We start from the raw sequence: 7,956 nt of genomic DNA on the forward strand, positions 1-7,956 counted from the left end.
ACTTCTGATCCCCTGCCAGGAGTGCAGCAGCAGTTTCCAGGCAGCACAGCAGCCACCAATGCTGACAGGCATCTCCCAGCTGCCTCCTGGGCCAAACGCTCTGGGCCATTCCTCAAGTCCCTTGGAGCAGAGCTCTCCCCAAGGACATGTAAAGCAGGGTGAGAGCGAGCAGCCAGGAGTGACAGCGCCTGGGAGAGGCTGGTTTACAGCTCCAGCCAGGCAATGAGAAAATCATTCATTTCCACCAACTCATTCTGCACCCAGGAGGTTTTTATTTTATTACTTCGGAGGTGGCAGAGGGTGATTTATTGATCAAAGATGCTGCTGAACAATTAAAGTGAATGCTGCATCCAGATGCTCACAGGACACCTGGCCAGGGGTGGGAGAGTGCCAGAGTTCCAAGGGGGAGAGGAACAGGGGGGCCCTGGACCACCCAAGCTCCTGGATGGCAAAGGGAGCACAGCACCAGGAGATGGTTTTGGGGACATTCAGAGCAGGGAAGAAGCCAGGCAGCTGCTGCAGGTGGGACATCCCACAGGGCTGTGGGGTGCTCGGGCACAGCAGGAGCAGAGGGGACACCATGGGACACAAGCACTCATCCACAGGGTCCTCCTGACCTAAACCTTGCTCTGGCCCATCACGAGGGCATGGCTGCAGACCACTTTTATTTTCAAAAAGGAGAAGAAGGTGCCAAAGGGACAGCAAATCCACGCTCTGGTGCCAGCAGAGCAGACCCTCTACTCCAACACAGTCCTGACCTGAGCTCAGCCCCCAGCCCAGGAAAAAGGGCCAACAACACCGAGACCTGACAGCTCGCAGCAAAAATCCTACACTTCTGGTACAACTCCACCACAAGGACCCCTCCAGGGGGAAAGGGTCCCCCAGGTCCCCCCAGTGCAGGGTCAGGATCAGCTGAGGTGGGTTTGGGCCAGGTGATGGGGGGTGAAGTTGAGCCAAGGTCGAGGATCCCTTCACCCCAAGTGACCATGCATGTGACCAGGCCCAGCACAGCAAGGAAAGCCTCGAGGAAATGCTGAGTTCAGCTCTTGCGAGACAACGAGGAGGCAAAAGAAAAAAAAAAAAAAAAAAAAAGCCTGTGCAATGGAGCAAAAACCCTTCAGGAAGGACTGGGATCAACAAGCATCCCTGGGTCACCGCCAGCCCTGCCTGCCCGGGGATGCCCGGCTCTCCAGCCTCCTCCGGAGCAGCGCGCCGCGGGCAGGAGCCCCACCTGCCGGCTTGGCCACGGAGGATACACATCCCAGCTCCGCAGGGCGAGGGGGAAGCTCCGAGGCACACGGCACCCCCGGCTCTGGGCGTGCCGCCTGTGCCGGGCACCCCGGATGCTCTGAGGGAAACGGGTCCACACCCAGCCCTGCTTCCCTCTCCACGTTCCGCCAGGAAAGCAGCTTCACCAGGCCACTGAGATCTTTACCAAGCAACCCGTCTGCAAAAATCACCTGTTCTCACTCAGTGACAGCAAGGCTGTGGATTGCCTTGCACCTCACACACACGAGCGCAGAAATACCCGCCCGGATGCAGCAGCAATGCTGTCCCCATCGCCTCCAGCAGGGTGTAAGTCAGCCCCCAGAGCCCGAGGAACAAGCCCCTGCTGGCAACAGCAGAGAAGGTGGGCTGGGAAAACCAAGAGGCTGATGTCAGGGGAGCAGAAACACTAAATATTTACACAGCCTGCCATCAGCCCCCAGGCAAGGAGGTGGCAATTCTACAATTTAAATTGAGAATTAAAAAGTGCAGCCAGCATAACAATTTTTGTACCACTAAAAGCACAAGAAAATTACTTAAACATATCCAACAGAGGGAATTAAACTCAGCCAGGACAAAGGGAACCAAGTGCTTGAGCAGCTCCTGGGGGCTTGATTTGGTTTAGTGGTCGTGAGGTATCAGTGCCCCCAAAACTCAAGGGCACTGCTCGCCCACCACCACAGCAGAGCTAGGACTGGGGTGGGAAAATACCCAGCTACTGTCAGCAGCACCAAAAGGGTTCCCGGGGGGAAATACCCCCTTGCCTGGGTGCTGCAGGAGAGCAAGGAGGGGAGATGCTGCTCCAGTCTGATCCACAGCCCCCGCCTTCAAGCACCAGGCAGGGCCAAAGGGGAGCCTCAGAAAAGCAGGACAGAACAGTCCAACCTCCCCCAAAGACCCAAACTGGGAGCTGGGAGCCCTTGGCTGAGCTTAAACACAGCCTTTGGTACAAGGCATGGGTGGGATGCCCAGGTGAGGCCAGCTGGGACCCGGCTCTGCAGGTGAGGAGAGCAATGACCCATCACTCTGCATCACTGATCCTTCACAAGCTCCAGTGCCCTGCTTGCAAGGTGTGGGAACTCGTGCCTTCTGATCAATGAATCAATCTGATCACACAGAAGCATCTTATTGTTTAAAACACCCCTGTGTTCACACATCTCACAACTTTGACATAACACCTTACTTATACACTTTGCTTACTTACACATTTCACTTGCTTACTTATACTTTTTACAACTGCTACATAACACAGTACTTACACACTTTAGTAACTTCTACATTCTACCCACTTATACATTCTACTCACACATTTTACAACTTTTACATAATACAGTACATATACATTTTGCAACTACTGTGCATGAGAACTCACATTGCTTGATTGGTTTCTCTATTTCATCCATGAGCTCCACACACACTTTTCTGATAACATGATTGATTTTAATCTAGTGCAGCACAGTCCTTTTTTATCTATTCCTTGCTATCTTGGTATTTAGTTTTTCAGCTTCTTCTTTCCCAATTCTTTTCTAATTTAGCACATTTTACCTTTCAGTCCTTGATGAATTCCTGAGGGCTCTAACAGGTGGGGCTCCTGATCCAGGCAAGCAGTGTAAAGATGACGACAGCAACAAAACCCATCCAGCAATCAGCAGCCAAGTTAGTCCAGAAAATCCAAACAACGGGCCAGCAGAGGACAGAGAGCAAGCATAAACCTGCCCCACCTCTCCCCTCGAGCCTTCAGACTGGAGCTTAAGAACCCTCTTGGGGCTGATGTGCTGCAGCTGAAGGTGGAAAGGCCAGGTGAAGCCAGTGAGGGTAATCCCAGCCTGGTCCCACTCTGAGGGCTCTGGTAAAAATAACTAAAAATGGTTTGGCTGGGGCACACTATCAAGGTTCAAATACTTTACAACAGCAAGGAAACCTTGTTCCCCAATGCAGGCAGCCTGTTTGGCTCTTCAGTCCAGCAGAGATGAGCCACTGCTCCCACCTGCTGTGGCTGCCCAGGGGACAGGAGCCGCTGATGCCTGCGATGCTCCTGGGTGAGCCAAGATGCACCGCAGTAAATAACGTGTCACCTTGGAGACTCAGGGGACAGGACAAGGACCCTGCCAGGGCCTGAGGGGTAACACAAAGCCACCCACCACCCTGTCTATGTCTACCCTCTTCAGGAGCCTTGCACCTCCAGAAGGAACCACCATTGCCTCCTGTAGGAAGGCAGGGAAGCTGCTGCGGAGCAGGGACCAACCCTGGTGTGTTCCCCTCTCCCAGCCAGCACATCTGCCCTAGCAGGGCTGGGGGGTTCTGGCGTTTATGCTGTACCTTGGCTTGGCTTCATCTCTGAGCCTCTCTCACGTCAGGCCACCCCACAAGAAGCTGACACCCTCCACTGTTGGACCCAGGGAATTCTCCCTGCCAAGGCTCTGGGGATGGGCGCGGGGTCTGGAGCAGATCCAGGCAGCACCAGCTCCGGAACAACCACACACTGTACCACCCCAGCGCCACAGAGTCCTGTGCCAGGTGCTGCAGGCCGGGGGTGTCTTGTGGTGTCCTTACAAGTGCAAGGTGCCAAGCATGTCCAAACACAGCCAGGAGAGCAGGTTCAGCAGTGCCCTGGGAAAACCTGGGCATCCCCATGGGATGAGAAGCAGTCACACAACGCTGACGTGCAGACGGGCACTTCAGGGCTGTGATGGTACGTTTGGGTCTGTCCCACCTCCTCTGAGGCTGGGGCCCAGGGACCCCAGGGCACAGAGTCCCAGGGAGCAGACTGCGTCTCCCGGGAGGAGGCAGCACATTGCAGCAGCCAGATTTTCCCTGGCAAGCTACTGCCGACTTCCACGAGAGGGCTTTGCTGCACAAGGAAAGGAAATGAGAGGAGCTCCTTTTACAACCTGCTTCCAATCGGGTCCTGAGCTTTCCCCACATCTCAGCCAGGGCTTAGCAGGCACCAGCAGGACACAGCCACCAAGGATTACACCCAAAGGTGACATTCATATGATAGCGACGGTATTGACACTGTTTCATTACTGAAGCCTCTCTTTCCTGGGTGAGCTGCATCCCAGCGTGGCCACAGCTGAGCCCAGCTTTCCCAGCGGACACTGGCACTAAACCCAGCCCCGAAGCACGGACACAGCCTTCGGCACTCACTTGCACAGCAAGCTGCCCGCTGGATTTGGAGAGGCACCAGGCTGTCACCCGCAATCCCTCCCACCAGAGCCGGGCGTTTTGAAGCACATCTGATGATGGATGGGCAGTGCCCTGGTTCCCACGGAGATAAGCACCACTGGCTGCCACCGTGGGAGCGCACAGGGCAGAGGAGGAGCAAGAGAGAGGATGATGAGTCTTCTGCCCCTGGCACGGCCAAAGGAATTCACCCTGATTTCCGTGCTCGCTCATGCTGGTCCTGAGCAGGAGGCGTGAATCACGGTGCAGGTACGTGTAGGGACAAGTCGCAGGCCACCGGCTCCGGGAAATGACAGCGGCACGTTGCACCTGGCCCGGCCAGCCCTGAGTGTGTCCTTACAGACACCAACCCCTCATCTGAACACATGCAGCTGGGTTTGGGCAGCGCTGCCTCGGATGAAGAGCTCCCAGATACCTGAACCTCAAACGAATCCCCGAAACAGTGAGGTCTGGGGCAGGGCAGCCACTTAATCTCATGGCGGTGGAGTTCCATGAGGGCAAAGCCTGGCTCATCCCTTGCCAGGCGATCTGCAGGCTGGCCGGAGGGCTGGAGCCACACTGCATCTCTCAAGGTCACTCCAGCCCCCTCCACCGCTGATCTAACGCGAAGTGACGCGTGGCCGGGCGGGCAGGAGCCACGGGGGGATGCGCCGGCTGCTTCTGCCAAGCGGCTGCTTCCCTCCGGGCTGTGCTCGGCAAAGAGCGCCAGAGCGAGCCACGGCTGAGCTGAGCACTCGGCCGAGCCCCCACTGCCCCCGGCGCTCCGGAGCTTCTCCACACCCGGAGGAGACTCTGCCAGCTCTGCCCCGAGAGCTCTGCGGCTCCAGAGACTGCCACGGCCACAAAACCGGGATTGCCGGGCTTCCGCTGAGAGCCGAGAGGGAAGGAGCACGCTGTGGCCGGGCAGCGAGGCGCCGGGGTGGCCTGGGAGGGGACTGACCTTGCCAGCATGGCAGGGTTGGGCTCAGAGGCCGGCGCCGCGCTCGGCTCACCGCGCAGCACACGCTGCCCTACAGCCGCTCTCCCTTCCCCAGGGAGGCCTGTGCGGACACGAGAGGTGGCTTCTTCCTCCTGCCACTTGTCAGCCGGTTTATTTTTAACAGCCCTCCCTCCTGCCTGGATATGACCCACCCCGGGAAGTGTCTCCTGGTGCTCTCCCAGCAACAGCCAGCCCTGTGGCACTGGTCGGAGCCCAGCGTGGCTGGTCCCTCCCCACCTGGCCACTGACCAGGGACATCACGTCACACTCTCCTGAGCTGAAGGCAAACGCTCGCTCCTTTGCTGTTTCCAGGAAGGGAATTTCAGTGAGCCCAGCGCACGGAGCACTGCCAGGGCCAAAGGGAGACAAGGTCATGTGGGAGGCATGTGTCACCCCAGCCACCTCCCTGCAAATTGGCCCTTTATCACAAAATGCACCGATTCGCCCTGGAAAAGCACAACAAGGACAAGGCTGGGAGAAACACAAACTGCAATGGTCACACCAGTGCTATCCTCTAAGGACAGAGCCACGCTCCGAGGAGGGATGGGAGAACAATGTCATGAATATCCAGTGGGGTTTATACCCAGCTCCCTCCATCCAGCGTTTACACCCTGCTGACATTTGCTTTCCATTAACAGCAAGGCCACAGGGCAGAGACACAGCAATGAAGGAAGTGGCACAGGCTGAGGGGTGATGGGCGCTGCCACGGCCCTTGCTGGGTGCCAGAGCTGGGAAGGCAAGCATGGCACAGGGTAAATCCCTGCTGGAAAACACCAGAGGGGGTTTTGCAACTCTCCCTGGCCAGCCATGCCACATCACAGAGGAGGGAATCATAGAATGGTTTGGGCTGGAAGAGACCTTAAAAGATCCAATCCTCCTGCCATGGGAAGGGACACCCTCCTCTACCTCAGGTTGCTCCAAGCCCCATCCAACCTGGCCTTGGACACTTCCAGGGATGGGGCAGTCACAGCTTCTCTGGGCAACCTGTTCCAAAGAACAGGAAGAAAAGTCCCGGTTCTGTCCCCTGTCTGTCCTTCTGTCCCTCCTGCCTTCCCATGGGAGTTGTGCCTTCCTCCGGATGTGACTCCTCCCAGCCTCCCCGCCGTGTCAAGGGCTCACGGGGTCAAATATTCCCACCAGAGCACACAGGGCTGCAAACGGGCAGTGGCCAGCTCTGCTCTCCCCACACCCCTGCCCTGGGGGCTTTCCATCCACTCAGCCCTGGGTTGGGGGCAAGTTTAGGCTGCAGGGGTTCTTCTCTCACGCCAGAGAGGTGAGGGTATCCCACTGCCCCTCACAAGGTGCCCACAGGACTGTAGATGCTTGTCACTGTTGCACTCTTGACTCCTGTAAAACGCTGCCCTGGCCCACTTCTGGGCAAAAAATCACATCAGTTTCTCCTGCCTGATTTGTTTGCCATGGAGATGGAGCACTGCACTGCTCCCACAGCCTCCTTTCACCCAGTCGAGGCAAGGCAGGGATACTCGGCACCCTCAGCACCGTGCCTTGGGGCAAACCTGCATCCTGCCCTGGCTCCCAGCTTGGCACTTCCACCAGCACACCCTGCCACCACCCGTGGTGGATGGAAGCAGTGGGGATGGAGGGCCATGTGTGCTGGCAAAGCCCACCTGCCTGCACTGCTCGATGCCCAGGTCAGCGGGAAGAAATCCGAGGAACTGAGGGGGACACGGCTGCAACAGCCACTTCCTCTCTGTTTTTCCTAGCGGTGCTCCAGCCACGCTCCAGCTGGGACCCCGGCTCCACTTGGGACAGCGTCTGGGGGGATCGGCTGCTGCTGTGCCACACTGCCAGCATCCCCTGCTTGCTCCAGGAAGGGAGCAGGGCACCACGTCCGCCAGATCCCCCAGCCCGGGGCTGAGGGGAGCAGACACCCACAGGACTCCCACAGACCGAGCTTGGGGCAGCACTGGGGCTCCCACCTCTGCATCCCGCTCTGGCCATGCTCCCTGCTTCCTGCTCTCTCTGCCCTTTCCTGCCTCTCCCAGCCCACCCTCCAGATTTCCGAGCGAGCCGTGTCCTTCCTGCCCTTCCCAGCAGGGCCGGCGTGTCCCATCCGCCCAGCCAGCCGTCTGCTTCTCCATTTCCCTCCCCGTTCTTCATTCCTCGCGCCTCTGGCTTCCCCCGCTCCGCCTGAGCCGGGACCGCAGGGCTCCGCTGGCAGGGTGGAGGCCGGGGCTTGCCAAAGCAAACAGTACACGAGGAGGAGGAGGAGGAGGAGGGCGGCCGAGACCGGAGCAGGCAAAGGGCAGAGTCCACCAGCGGACCCTGCCGCAACTCCGGGGTGGGGAGGTTCCTTCCCCTCGCTTTCCAAATGCTCCGGGTTGGCTCCGTGCAGCCGGAGCTTGGCAGGCAGCGGGAATCGGGGGAATCCTTGTCTGAGCAGAGCCCGGGATGCTGAGCGGCTCCTCGGGGGGCTGAGCACCCCTTGTGCCATCCCTCCTGCGTGTCTGGGGTGGGGGCTGAGCTTCACGGGGTGCGGGAGGCCAAGGGAAAGCGGATCCCGGGCT

The sequence above is a fragment of the Corvus hawaiiensis genome, chromosome 9 (assembly GCF_020740725.1).
Source record: "Corvus hawaiiensis isolate bCorHaw1 chromosome 9, bCorHaw1.pri.cur, whole genome shotgun sequence".
Classification (NCBI taxonomy): Eukaryota; Metazoa; Chordata; class Aves; order Passeriformes; family Corvidae; genus Corvus; species Corvus hawaiiensis.